At 44.5% G+C, this 15,867-nt stretch overlaps 1 protein-coding gene across 9 annotated transcripts in view; it reads right to left on the bottom strand.

The window, feature by feature from the left end:
- The window catches only part of IL15 (interleukin 15), a 138,999-nt gene that overhangs the window by 86,947 nt on the left and 36,185 nt on the right, over nucleotides 1–15,867 (bottom strand). The gene's annotated exons all lie outside the window — the stretch shown is intronic.

Genomic DNA, 15,867 nt, shown 5'->3' with positions numbered 1-15,867 from the left:
TAAGACGCACACACTGCACACTTTCCTAGCCCAGTTCTGAATCTGCGCAACACGTGGACTGCCTAAGGACAGCAAATTACATCCGGCCACAAAATGAATGACAGTCCCACTGCTACACCTGCCCATAACTGCATAAAGATCCAGGTCCAAAAGCAGTATATATCCTAGATGAGATATATACTTCCTGGAGACAAGCATACATATGAAAGGAATCTAGGGGGAATGTAGCTATCCACACACACTTGTCCTGTCACTATTTTACAATTGCTCATCACATAGAGATCGCACAGTAAACCCAAACCGCACATACATAGTGGGAGCAATATAGTAGCCGCAGTGTGGTAGGATGACGGAAGTGAATGAGAATGGCCGCATTATGCAACCTGTACAGAACACCAGAGGGCACTATTCTATTAAAGGGAATCTGTCAACAGGTTTTAGCTATGTAATCGGAAGACAGCATGCTGTAGGGGTTAAACACTGCATTCAAGAGGTGTCACTTATTAAGCTGTGTGCGGTTTAATTATAATGAAGGTTTGGGGACTAGCTCCCTCATGCCAAGTTATCCGACCACAACGCCTCCTGTGATAAACAGCTCACTGTCAATAGACAATGTACATACAGAGCCTGATATTGGCAGGGGAAGCTTTCTCTGCTACATGCTACATGTAAGAACAGATTGTGTCACAACTGCTGCACCCAGTAAACTAAGTGATACATCGCTGGAATCAAGGTCTCTTTTCCTACATTATCCTGCTCAGATGAGGTAGCAAAACCTTATGTCAGGTTCCCATTGAAGATTCTGTTTGGTCATATTAGCATCTGCCACATTTGTACCTAGGAAGCATGACATAAGGCCGCGACCAGTCAGCGACGGGAACAGTCCGGCCGAGAATTAGTCCCTCCCTACTCCCCAGCCGTCAGTGTCAGCTCCATACTCCCCTCCAGTCACCGCTCACACAGTGTTAATAAAATAGATAAAAAACAGCCGCACTCGAATTTTTGGTTTTTTCATATGCAGAGAAGTAATTTATTATGTTCACCACAGTGATATTGCGAAGCTGGGGTCACCACAATATTATAGAGGAACTGAGGTAACGTTTCGGCCCTGCTGTGGGCCTTTGTCAAACCTCACTAGAAAGACAATAAGAATTGTAATATATTACTAATATGAACAAAGAAATACAAAAAAATATACAAAAAAATGACACAAAGGTGCTGTACATTAGTCATGTGCAACAACTGCTGGCTGCGGTTGTAGAGCTATACACAGTGACATCTATCTAATCCAGACACTTTATATTTACATTAAATATATACATCATGCACTTTATATTTACATTAAATATATACATCATGCCACTAGTTGAATTAGTGAAATCTACACTCACAGAGCTGACATGAAAGGTGGCGTACACATCGGCAAATGACATCCAAGGATAAGGTACTGACAAAACCTTAAACAAGCAACACAAGTACTAGTAGTGAGACCAGGGTGACTAACCTTGTTGTAGACAAGGAAAAAAAAAAAATGTGTGGAAGATACCCCGAAATTGCGGGACAGATAGTAGCATAAGGCAGGCTCCAGTGAAAACTGTAGAGAAGGAATAGTATAGGGTTAAATGAAATGGAGAAAATAAGTAAAAAGGGGGGGGGGGGAAGGGGGATTGTAGGTATATAACATACCGTTTGGCATATATGCATAGAAGATGTAGGTCAGGGAAGGGGAAAAAACTCCCAGTATGTGCTGCGAAAGAATACATAAAGAGGGGGTCAGCTGTGATGTTCAGAGCCTAGGGGATAGGGGGGGAAACATGGAATATAGAGTACCTGCGGGTCCGGTGTGCTGGCGTCCCTGCGGTGATGTGTGAAGCCATGGGAGGTCAGTGGAATTTAAAGAAGCAGCACAGGAAGCGACTGTGCACTGCAGGGATGCAGGACCGAGGGCTGGAACGCAGAGCCAACGCAGGAGGTGTGACTGCGTATAGTGGGGGGGGGGCGGGACCGAGGGCTAGAGCGCAGAGCTGGCGCAGGAGGAACGGGGCATGCTGAGGAGAAGCGTCCCTGGGTGGCGCCTGTGCACTGTGGGGGTCGGGGGTAGAAACGCCAAACCAAACCTGGCGTCTGCACCGAAAGAGGCAGGACAGCACGGGGGGGGGCGCATGCGCAGTACGGTCCTCTGCTCTAGCATCATAGTCTCTATTATATAATATCTGAGTGTGTCAATTCCACTGTATTTTCACGTTATTTATCATGTCTCTAGTAGTAAGGGCTGACTTACTGTTGTTGCTTTTCCACGGACTAACCTTTTCTTAACACTTTCAGGCCATCTGACCCTCACTACTTGTCATATCCTACTGGGGCCATCTGACCCTCACTATTTGTCATATCCTACTAGGGTAAGTACCTACTACCCATTTTTCGGTCATTATTTTATTTTATTTTTATTTTTATTATTTTTATTTTTTTGATTTATGTTTTGTTTCCAATTTTGATTTATCTCCATTTTATTTCCATTTTTATTATTATTATTATATTTTTAATTTTATATTTTGTTATTTTATACATTATTTTTTCTTTATATTACTTTTTCCATTATATTTTTTCTTTATATTACTTTTTTCATTATATTTTTTTCTTTATCCTTATTTTCATTTTGTTTATCCCTTTATTCATTTACTTTTTATTATTTTTTCCTATTTTCTTCGTATTTATTTTTTCTAGTTCTATTATTATCAGCATCATTATTTTCACCATTTCTATTTTATTTTATTTTTAATCTTATTTTTATTTTTTCATTTTCTTCATTTTGCTTATTTCTTACATGCCCATATAGGTTTTTTCCACCAATATAATACTCATTTTTTCCATTGCCCCAACCTTGTTTTATTATCTTCAATTTTTATTTTTTCCACCTCCACTGCATCCTCCCTTATCATTCACTTGCCTCTCTATTTTCTGCCATACCCTCTACGGCTCTCATCACCTTCCTCTCTGCCTCTACCCATAGTCCAGCATCCCTGCAAATCCCTCTTCTTCTCCCAGGCTCTCTCTGTGCACACACTGTTTTCATCCCCACCTTATACCGGCGCCCGCCCACTCATTACACACCAGCGCGCTCACTCAGACTGCGCAGGCACCCTTTCTCCCAACTCAGGCTCCCGTACTGCGCATGCGCCCCCCGTGCTGTCCTGCCTCTTTCGGTGCAGACGCCAGGTTTGGCTCTGCGTTTCTACCCCCGACCCCCACAGTGCGCAGGCGCCACCCAGGGACGCTTCTCCCCAGCATGCCCCGTTCCTCCTGCGCCAGCTCTGCGCTCTAGCCCTCGGTCCCGCCCCCCCCACTATAGGCAGTCACACCTCCTGCGTTGGCTCTGCGTTCCAGCCCTCGGTCCTGTACCCCCACAGTGCGCAGTCGCACTTCCTGAAACTGGCTCTGCGCTCCAGCCCTCGGTCCTGCATCCCTGCAGTGCACAGTCGCTTCCTGTGCCGCTTCTTTAAATTCCACTGACCTCCCATGGCTTCACACATCACCGCAGGGACGCCAGCACACCGGACCCGCAGGTACTCTATATTCCATGTTTCCCCCCCTATCCCCTAGGCTCTGAACATCACAGCTGACCCCCTCTTTATGTATTCTTTCGCAGCACATACTGGGAGTTTTTTCCCCTTCCCTGACCTACATCTTCTATGCATATATGCCAAACGGTATGTTATATACCTACAATCCCCCTTTCCCCCCCCCCCCTTTTTACTTATTTTCTCCATTTCATTTAACCCTATACTATTCCTTCTCTACAGTTTTCACTGGAGCCTGCCTTATGCTACTATCTGTCCCGCAATTTCGGGGTATCTTCCACACCTTTTTTTTTTTTTCTCGTCTACAACAAGGTTAGTCACCCTGGTCTCACTACTAGTACTTGTGTTGCTTGTTTAAGGTTTTGTCAGTACCTTATCCTTGGATGTCATTTGCCGATGTGTACGCCACCTTTCATGTCAGCTCTGTGAGTGTAGATTTCACTAATTCAACTAGTGGCATGATGTATATATTTAATGTAAATATAAAGTGCATGATGTATATATTTAATGTAAATATAAAGTGTCTGGATTAGATAGATGTCACTGTGTATAGCTCTACAACCGCAGCCAGCAGTTGTTGCACATGACTAATGTACAGCACCTTTGTGTCATTTTTTTGTATATTTTTTTGTATTTCTTTGTTCATATTAGTAATATATTACAATTCTTATTGTCTTTCTAGTGAGGTTTGACAAAGGCCCACAGCAGGGCCGAAACGTTACCTCAGTTCCTCTATAATATTGTGGTGACCCCAGCTTCGCAATATCACTGTGGTGAACATAATAAATTACTTCTCTGCATATGAAAAAACCAAAAATTCGAGTGCGGCTGTTTTTTATCTATTTTGTGAAGTTACCCTGGTTCAGCCTGCACCTACCTACATTGATCAGAGTGCACGCCTTTGCTATTTCTATCACACAGTGTTAATGGCAGCGTTAAGGGACCGCTTAATGCCGCTGCTATTAACCCTGTGTGAATGTTAAAAAAAATAAATCATTATATACTCACCTTCTGTCGGCCCCCGGATCCAGCCCAGGCCTTTACCGCTCCTCGCGACGGTCCGGTCCATGCATCTCGGTCTCGCGATATGATGTGCGGTCACGCGAAACCGCATGTCATCATCTCGCGATACCGCAATGCACTCTTGGGAGCGACAGGCACAGTCCAGCTGCAAAATGGCCGCTACGTATTCCCCTGTCGTCAGTGCCCCCTCTACATTCCCCCCCAGTCAGTGCCCGCCACTCCCAGTCCGGCCGCAAAATGGCCGCTCCGTATTCCCCTGTCGTCAGTGCCCCCTCTATACTCCCCCCCCCAGTCAGCGCCCGCCACACCGCTTTGCTGATTGGTCGCGCCCAGCCGGCGCGACCAATCAGCGACATTGCCGTGGGATTTAAATTACGGCTGGGCGCGAGCAATCAGCAAGTGTGATTTAAATCCCGCGACAATGTCGCTGATTGCTCGGGCCGGCTGGGCGCGACCAATCAGCGACATTTTTAGCAACAATTAGAGAAGATGTGGAGGGCACCACTTATATGATAAGGAAGAAGATTTTTAAAGAATGGGGTTCACCCATGGGCAGTATAAGTATATAACATGCAAAACACAAGAAAAAGAATGCCCATATACATAGGGTGAAAATTGCCTCTTCTGAGAAAAAGAGGACTTAAACTCTATAGCGCCACCTGTTGGAAGTAGCGATCCTACAAGTCACAATCAACTCTTTAACGAGTCATGCAATATGACTTAGGATAAAAGCCAAATTAGTATCTCAATTCGCAGACACGGTGTTTCGGGCTGTTGGCCCTCGTCAGTGCGAAGCATGAGAACTAATTTGGCTAGGTGAGAGGCTCTGGACTGGGGTCTAAGGGGTATCGTTTCTCCTTATGGAGAGTGACATACCATCTCTGGCTTGTCAAGGTAAGGAGGCTTATTTGCCGTACAATGCTCCTCTGGGATACATACGGAACACCCAAACAAATTAAACACTCAATTTATTATGGAAAAAAACATGACACTACAAACACAACAATTTAAAAATATTTAAAACAGTTCTGAATATTCACAAAGGCCATGTCCAATAATATGGATCATGGACATCCCGTAACTACCAAAAATATGCTCGAAGCTATGGACACGGGATGTCCACGATCCATATTATTGGACATGGCCTTTGTGGATTTTCAGAACTGTTTTAAATGTTTTTAAATTGTTGTATTTGTAGTGTCATGTGTTATGACCTGGTGGTTAGGACAATAATGGACCTGGTGGTTAAGAGCACACGGAAAGACCTGATAGTTACAATAATACAGGACAAGCTCTGGGACGTGGGAACTCTGCTGACAGCAATCCCTAATCCTATCACACACACTAGAAATAGCCGTGGATTGCTCCTAACGCTCCCTATGCAACTCGTCACAGCCTAAGAACTAGCTAGTCCTAAAGATAGAAAAATAAAGCCTACCTTGCCTCAGAGAAATTCCCCAAAGGAAAAGGCAGCCCCCCACATATAATGACTGTGAGTAAAGATGAAAATCACAAACACAGAGATGAAATAGATTTTATCAAAGAGAGGCCCGACTTACTGAACAGACAGAGGATAGGAAAGGTAACTTTGCGGTAAGCACAAAAACTACAAAAAACTACGCAGAGACGCAAAAAGACCCTCCGCACCGACTCACGGTGCGGAGGCGCCCCTCTGCATCCCAGAGCTTCCAGCAAGCAAGACAATAGCAAGCTGGACAGAAAAATAGCAAACAAGAGAAAAACAAGCAGGAACTTAGCTTCTGCTGGAGAATACAGGTCACCAGAACGATCCAGTAGCGGACTAGACCAATACTAGAACATTGACAGGTGGCATGGAGCAATGATCTAAGTGGAGTTAAATAGAGCAGCCAGCTAACGAATTAACCTCGTCACCTGTGGAAGGAAACTCAGAAGCCGCAGCCCCACTCACAACCACCAGAGGAAGCCCATGGACAGAACCAGCCGAAGTACCATTCATGACCACAGGAGGGAGCTCGACAACAGAATTCACAACAGTCATGTTTTTTCCATAATAAATTGAGTGTTTAATTTGTTTGAGTGTTCCCTATGTATATGGGCATTCTTTTTCTTGTGTTTTACAATCAGCGACATTGGCGCTGGATTTAAATCACGCTTCGCTGATTGCTCACGCCCAGCCGCCGCGACCAATCAGCGACATTGCTGCGGGATATACTATTGATGCTGTTTATGCAACATCAATAGTAAAAAGATATAATGTTAAAAAATAATGATAAAAAAAAAAATTGTGATATTCTCACCTTCCGTCGCCTCCGCAGCAGCTCGCTCCGGTCCCACCGGTTCGCTGCCGGTGTGACCAATCAGCGATTTTGGCGCGAGTTTTAAATCACGCTTCGCTGATTGGTCGCTCCCAGCCGACGCGACCAATCAGCGACATTGACGTGGGATTTAATTAAATCCCACCCCAATGTCGCTGATTGGTCGCGGCGAGCCGGCGCGAGCAATCAGCGAAGCGGGATTTAAATCCCGCGCCAATGTGTCTGGTCGCGCCGGCTGGGCGCGAGCAATCAGCGAAGCGGGATTTAAATCCCGCGCCAATGTCTCTGATTCGTCGCGCTAAGCGCGACCAATCAGCGAAGCGGGATTTAAATCTCGCGCAAATAAACTATATACATATTCTAGAATACCCGATGCGTTAGAATCGGGCCACCATCTAGTATAGATATATATACACATAGATTATATGTATATATAGAGAGAGAGATATGCACATATATCACACAATATCTTTTGAATAGAATATTGAAACTCATCCCATTCACAGTCATAAAAGGGGTTGTACGGTTTAAAAAAAAAAAATCTTGGTCCCTGGGTGCAGTTTGTTATTAAAATGTAAAAAACTGTGTTAGATAGACAGGTCACTCGTCTCATGCAGGGCTGTGGAGCCGGAGTCGTGGACTAGGTGTCCATTTTGGTGAAGTCGGAGAGGGTTTAAAATGGACTGACTCAGACTCCTGAAATATATAATAAATTGAATACAGTAGTTCAGTGCAGGGTGTGCTGTAAATATTTTCATAATAATTTGGGAATGTTATGAAATGTCCTATAAATGTCTGTTCTGTTCCTGATCTCAGGATCTAGGCTATTAGTTGAGATGAATCTGTGGTACCCTTTATGTACATGCTCAGTAGTGACAAGTGCTGGGGAGTCACAGTACGGAGACAGCGAAATTGAGAAGTCGGAGTCAGAGGTTTCACTTACCGACTCCAAAGCCCTGGTTTCAGGCAGCTACTTACCCCATAGCTCTCAAGCATTCCCAGAATCAACGGGACTGTCCCGATTTGAGGGGAGGCAAAAATAAAAAATGCAGCAAAAATGTAATTACCAGAGAAAATTGTTATTGAAGTTTAGTGCAGACACTTGCAGAAAACAAAACGCACAGTATTTATTCATCATGTGAACAGGGCCTCACAGACACGAAAAAAAGCAAGAGGTCATATAACGTAGCTTACATAAAAATTAGAACGTTATGACAGCTCCAACTATGAATGAGTGAATGAATGAATAAATGAATGAATGAATGAATAAATAACTAGAGATCAGCATGATGTACAGATGACATCACACTAGCCCTGGCTAATCAAAAGCCGAAATGAGGATGTCAGCAGAAAAGAGATTTGCAGGAATCCCATCTAGCCACCAGCAACCACTGACCTGGAGGCTAGATTAGAGTCCATTGAACCAACCCACTCATCTACACCATGTTCCAAATTATTATGCAAATTAGATTTTTCTCGGATTTTCCTAAATGGTTGGTGCAAATGACAGTCAGTCTAAAAAGACTAAAAAGTCATCACCCGTTGGAGTATACATCGAATTTTATTGAAGAAACCTCCCAATGATAACAGTATAGTCTCCAAAATGAATAAAAACTCAAAATGCACTGTTCCAAATTATTAGGCACAGTAGAATTTCTATACATTTGATATGTTTTAAAGAACTGAAAATGCTCATTTGTGGAATTTGCAGCATTAGGAGGTCACATTCACTGAACAAAAAAGCTATATAACTCCAAAACATACTAACAGGCAAAGTTACATGTTAACACAGGACCCCTTCTTTAATATCACCTTCACAATTCTTGCATCCATTGGACTTGGGAACTTTTGGAGAGTTTCTATATTTCTTTGCATGAAGTCAGAATAGCCTCCCAGAGCTGCTGTTTTGTGAACTGCCTCCCACCCGCATAGATCTTTTGCTTGATGATACTCCAAAGGTTCTCTATAGGGTTGAGGTCAGGGGAAGATGGTGGCCAAACCATGAGTTTATCTCCTTTTATGCCCATAGCAGCCAATGACTAAGAGGTACTCTTTGCAGCATGAGATGATGCATTGTCATGCATGAAGATGATTTTGCTCCTGAAGGCACGTTTCTGCTTTTTATACCATGGAAGACAGTTGTCAGTCAGAAATACCGGATTACGTACCGGTAATGCTCTTTTATAGAGCCCACGACAGCACCCACTAGAGAGAGGGGATCCGCCCCTAGGAACAGGAAACCTACAGAGAGATAAAAGGGGCGGCCCCCCCTCGCTCCTCAGTTGTTTTACAGAGAATAGGAGGAACCGCCGCCAAGTTTTAGTTAACAGGTTCAGGTATATACATATATACACATATTTACAACCTCATATTATATCTTTCTAATATTTACACCTCACCAAACAAGCACCATGTGCAACTATATACAGAAAAGGGAGGGATGTGAACGGGTGCTGTCGTGGGCTCTATAAAAGAGCATTACCGGTACGTAATCCGGTATTTTCTATTCGCCACGACAGCACCCACTAGAGAGAATTGCAGAGACTATAGACTGGGTGGGTTTACTGAGTCAAGGACCGATACACCAAAAGTTAGATCAGAAGCAGAGGATAGATCTAATCTATAATGCTTATAGAAGGTATTTGGTGAAGACCAATTTGCAGCCTTACATATAAGGTCTATTGGCACATTCGCCCTTTCTGCCAAGGAAGTCGACAAGGCTCTTGTAGAGTGCGCTCCCACATGCATTGGAGGATCTTTCCCTCCAGCTTCATACGCCAAGATTATGGCCTCTCTGATCCAGCGAGATAATGTGTTCTTTGTGACTCCGGCACCCTTGGTTTTACCCTGGAAAGACACAAAGAGAGCCCTACTCTTCCTCCAGTCCCTAGTTCTCTCTAAATAGGCTAGGACAGACCTTTTTACATCTAGGGTGTGAAGTCTTTCTTCTTCTGGAGTTGAGTGGTTCTCATAAAAGGTGGGTAACAAGATCTCCTGGGATCTATGAAAGGTAGAAGCCACCTTAGGGAGATAACAAGGATCTGTTTTTAAAAGTATCCTATCTGATGTTACCGTTAAAAAGGGAGGATCTATAGATAATGCATGGAGATCGCTCACTCTTCTGGCAGAGACTAATGCCACTAGCAAAACAGTCTTCAAAGAAATGTTCTTTAGTGAGGCTGTATGGAGAGGCTCAAAAGGTGGTTGTGTTAATGCATTCAAAACTATCGAAAGATCCCACTGAGGAACCCGAGGAATGTTAATTGGTTTTGATCTTTCACAAGCGGATATAAACCGGGATATCCATGTATTTCCTGCAATGTCATGATTAAAAAGAGCTCCTAATGCTGAAACCTGCACCTTCAGAGTGCTCACGGAGAGCCCTAATTCCAGCCCTTTTTGTAGAAATTCTAACATTTGAAATATAGGAATCTCAGAGGAAAATTGTGTAGTATGAAATTGAAGGAATTTCCTCCAAATTCTAACATAAATCCTGGTAGTTGAAGGTTTTCTGCTCTTCATAAGAGTATCGATTAACCCATTAGAAAACCCCCTGAGATTTAGTAACCGCCTCTCAAACTCCAGGCAGTTAAGTTCATGCCCTTTGCCTGAGGATGGAGGAATGGACCCTGAGAGAGCAGGTCCTTGGACTGAGGCAGAATCCATGGATCTGACACTGACATCGCCCTCAGCCATGAGAACCATGGCCTCTTGGGCCAAAATGGGGCTATCAACAGAACTTTTGCGCCCTCCTCCCTTATTTTTCTTATTACTATAGGTAATAGATTCCATGGAGGGAAAGCATAGGCCAGATCGAATGTCCATGGCGTCTGGAGGGCATCGAGTATGTCCGGCTTGTCCTCCCTGTTTAGAGAGGCAAACATCTTGACTTGACGGTTGGCTCTTGTGGCAAACAAGTCTATTTGAGGAACACCCCATCGAGCTGTTATTGCCTTGAAAATCTTCCTGCTCAGCATCCATTCCCCTTGATGAAGAGTATGACGGCTCAGGAAATCGGCACGAAAGTTGTCTGTGCCTCTGATGTGTACTGCCGATAGTGATAGTAGATGACCTTCGGCTAATTCCATGATGTCTGATGCCACCTCCCTGAGTTTGTCCGACCTTGTACCTCCCTGATGGTTCAGATACGCCACCGCAGTGGTGTTGTCGGAGAATACTCTTGTATGAGAGCCGCTGAGCTGGGGAAGAAAGTGGAGAAGGGAGTAATATACCGCCCTCAACTCCTTGACATTCGAGGAATTATTAAGATCTGAGCTGGAACAAAGATCCTGAACCCATTGATCCTGAAAATGTGCCCCCCAGCCTTCAGGACTAGCATCTGTGGTCACAACACTAGAAGGAGTGATTACCCATAGAACCCCCTTTGAAAGATTATTCTGATCCAACCACCACCTAAGGGAGTGTAATACTTCCGATGTTAGAAAAACTGTTCTATCCAGACATCCTCTATTCTTAATGTCCTCCTCCAATACAAATTTTTGTAGCTGCCTAGTATGGAACTGTGCCCACTGTACCGCAGGAATGCACGATGTTAGAGAGCCTAGCAATGACATGACCTGTCTTAGTGACATACTACGTCTTTTTATTGCTGAGGACACCTTATCAACTATGGAGAATTTCTTATCCTCAGGCAGTTTACAAATCTGGTCAACGGAATCCAGAAGGAGCCCAAGGAATTTCTGACACGTTACAGGCTGAAGTCTAGATTTTTCCCAATTAACTAGCCAACCCAGGGATTGTAAGGATATGACTACTTCCCGTAATCTCTGCTCACACTGTAGGGGGGCTCTTTCCTACAATCAACAGGTCATCTAGATATGGAATGACCAAAGTATCCTTTACCCGTAAAAAGGACATTACTTCTGATAGTAACTTAGTAAAAATCCTTGGGGCCATAGATAACCCGAAGGGCATTGCTCTATATTGTAAATGACGAATTTGCCCCTCTATACAAACTGCTACCCGAAGAAATTGTTGGTGTGAATTATGAATGGGAATATGGTAGTAAGCATCTTTTAGATCCAATACTACCATGTAACAATTTGGAAATAGATTTTTTATAGCTGAACGAATGGATTCCACTTTGAATGTTTTAGGTTTTATAAAGGAATTCAGCTTCCTCAAATTGATTATAGTTCTGAAAGAGCCATCCGGCTTACTAATCAGGAACAAGGGAGAGTAAAAACCTCTCCCTATCTGGGAAGATGGAACCTCTACTAGGACATGTTTGCGTAGGAGGGTTTTAACCTCGGTTTCAAGTGCCTCTTGCTGAGGCTTGGATCTTAAGGTGGTAAGAAGGAAAGAATCCGGAGGAGTTTTAATAAAGTCTAGTGTGAGGCCTGATGATGTTAATTTAATAGCCCATTGATTAGTTGTTATTTCTTTCCATTGATGACTGAATTGTTTTAGTCTTCCCCCCACCGGAGAAATATCACTGATGGAATTTATCGGTTGGCTTGAAGGGGCGTTTATTAAACAGATTTCCTTTTTGTTTGAAATCCTTATTATTCCACCTGTCTCTGAAGCCTCCCTTTCTTCCGAATGGTGGCTTCCTGAACGCCCTTCTGTAAGACGGAATAAAGGGATTAGGGAATCCTTTCTTCCTCTCGCCTGCCTTAGTGAGAATATCATCAAGGACTGTGCCAAACAGGTACTCACCCTGACAGGGTATGGAACATAATTTGGATCTTGACTGGGCATCCCCCTTCCAGTTTTTTAACCATAAAGCCCGCCGAGCCGTATTAGCGAGATTAGCTGTTCTGGCCGCCAGGCGGAGGGAATCAATTGAGGCATCTGAAATAAAAGCCGCAGCACCTTTAATCAAAGGGATAGATGCCCTTAATTTTTCTCTAGATACGCCACTTTTAATCTTCTGATCCAGCTGATCCAGCCAGACTAGCATTGATCTGCCAGTACATGTGGCTGAAAGAGCCGGCTTGAATGCCGTGACACAGGCCTCCCACGATTTTTTAAGGAGTGCGTCTGATTTCCGGTCCATAGGATCTGATAAGGAACCTGCATCCTCCACTGGTAAGGAGAAACGGCGAGATGTAGACGCAACTGCCGCATCGACTTTTGGTATCTTGGCCCAGGTATTCAAATCCTCATCATCAAAGGGGTAGCGCCTCTTACAGGATATTGGGACCAACCCCTTTTGACCTCTACTCCATTCTTTTTTAACGAGATCTTTTATGGCCTGATTTATTGGAAATACGTGGCCTTTCTTCTGAGAAAGACCAGCGAACATAACTTCTTGTGGCGTCTGGGGTTCTTTTGATTCAGACACCCCCATCGTATTTCTCACTGATTTTACTAGGTTGTTTATGCCCTCAGTTGGAAAACAGACGAAGTCCTCTTCCTCTGAGGAATTAGATTGCTGAGAAATATCAGAGTCGACCTCCCCACTCTCCGCTGATGTGTCAGCTCTAGGAGAGGATGTTTTTCTCCTTCGTTTCTCCATATTTACTGAAGAAGTAGAACCACCTCCCAACGACTGGAGTTCTTCCCGAATTATGAGACGTATCTCATTCATTTTAACCGATTCCTCCTGCCGTAAGGTGTTGTCTATACATGCCTGACACAGATTTTTAAGATAGGAGTCAGGCAGGGGTTCCGTACATATGGCACATTGTTTGTGCTTACTCTTCCCCGTCCTCTTTGCCTAGAAATAATATAAGCAAAGGAATCAATATAAGCTTCAGGGAAGCTATATACGCACTCACCCAGCGTAATATTTATACCGGCTGCGGAGATGCCTTAGCTTGGGGTGTGGAACGGGAGGATTTTCTTCCTGATTTATCAGTGGAGTCACTTATTTTAGAGTGTCCACTATTCCTTTTCCTGGCTTCACCACTAGGGACTAATGGCTCTTCCATAGGGTGCACCCTGACCTCCTCTTGGGACGACATAATGGCACACTGACTACCTTAACTGACTACACTTTATAGTGTAGTAATGTACACACCCCTTGCTTTGTCTCCACTTTTTTTTTTTTTTACTTACAGATCTGGCGTTTAGAGTAATGGCACCGCATGGGGGAATCCAATATGGCGGTTCCCCCGGAAATGACCTCCAACACCGTGCCCCGCAAGTTCCTCTCCATTTCCGGGACGCCGACGCTACTGCGCATGCGCCCGCGTCCTGTATGCCGGGAGACGCCGCTGCCTGCTGCATCCCACCATGTCACCTCTTACCTTGGAGGGACAGGAGGGCCTCGTATCGTGGAACCGTCTCACCGCTGCTCAGACGCACACCGGAGGACATCGCACCAGGTACCCGCACTGTCGGCGTCTCCACAACGGTGTCCCAGCAGGGAGACCGTTGGATAACTTCAGGCTGCCTGTCAGCCGCACCAGATGAGGGGGGAGCCCGCAGGATCATTCCCCCGACTTTGTCTACCTGCTCTGGAACCCCTGCCGCTCAGCAGAGTCGTACAGGCGGTAGTCCAGGCAGGTCTTCCTCTTCCTATCCATAGAGTCTTCTCTGTGGGTCTCCATCTAGGAACAGGAAACCAACTGAGGAGCGAGGGGGGGCCGCCCCTTTTATCTCTCTGTAGGTTTCCTGTTCCTAGGGGCGGATCCCCTCTCTCTAGTGGGTGCTGTCGTGGCGAATAGAAAACTCTATATACTTTGCAGAGGTCATTTTCACACCTTCAGGAACCTTAAAGGGCCCTACCAGCTGTTTCCCCATGATTCCGGCCCAAAACATGATTCCTCCACCTCCTTGCTGACGTCGCAGCCTTGTTGGGACATGGTGGCCATCCACTACTCCATCCATCTGGACCATCCAGGGTTGCTCGACATTCATCAGTAAACAAGACTGTTTGAAAATGAGTCTTCATGTATGTCTGGGCCCACTGCAACCGTTTCTGCATGTGAACACTTTTTAGGGGTGGCCGAATAGTAGGTTTATGCACCACAGCAAGCCTTTGAAGGATCGTACACCTTGAGGTTCGAGGGACTCCAGAGGCACCAGCAGCTTCAAATAACTGCTGCTTTGTAATGGTATTTTGGCAGCTGCTCTCTTAATCCAATGAATTTGTCTGGCAGAAATCTTCTTCATTATGCCTTTAGTTGCATGAACTCTGTCCTCTGTTTCAGTCACAAATCTCTTCACAGTATGATGATCACTCTTAAATTTTCGTGAAATATCTAATGTTTTCATACATTGTCCAAGGCATTGCACTATTTAACGCTTTTCAGCAGCAGAGAGATCCTTTTTATTTCCCATATTGCTTGAAAGCTGTGGCCTGCTTAATGTGGAACATCATTTTTAAGTAGTTTTCCTTTCATTAGAATCACCTGGAAAACTAATTATCTCGTGTTTAAGATTTATTTCAGTGATCCATTGAGCCCTGAGACACAATACCATCCATGAGTTTATTTGAAAAACAAAACAATTAAATTTTTGACAATTAAATCCAATTTGCATAATAATTTGGAACACAGTGTATAGTCTCAACCTCTCAACCATCAACTGGACAATCCCAGAATTGGGTCTATGTACGCAGTGGAGACACAGCATTTTATCTTAATCAACCAGACATTTATTTTTAGAAAACCAAGAATAGGCTGTTATCTGTATGTTGGCTTTTGAATTTAAGCATGTATTTCTGCCTGGTCAAGAAAACAAACTTTTGTTTGTGTAAAGGTACCGTCACACTTTAGCGACGCTGCAGCGATACCGACAATGATCCGGATCACTGCAGCGTCGCTGTTTGGTCGCTGGAGAGCTGTCACACAGACAGCTCTCCAGTGACCAACGATCCTGAGGTCCCCGGTAACCAGGGTAAACATCGGGTTACTAAGCGCAGGGCCGCGCTTAGTAACCCGATGTTTACCCTGGTTACCATCGTTAAAGTAAAAAAAAACAAATGCTACATACTTACCTACCGCTGTCTGTCCCCGGCACTGGGCTTCTCTGCTCTGGCTGTGAGCACAGCGGCCGGA

The sequence above is a fragment of the Ranitomeya imitator genome, chromosome 1 (assembly GCF_032444005.1).
Source record: "Ranitomeya imitator isolate aRanImi1 chromosome 1, aRanImi1.pri, whole genome shotgun sequence".
Lineage (NCBI taxonomy): Eukaryota > Metazoa > Chordata > Amphibia > Anura > Dendrobatidae > Ranitomeya > Ranitomeya imitator.
Note: the sequence above shows the minus strand (reverse complement) of the source record. Positions and strands in the feature narration are given on the sequence as shown.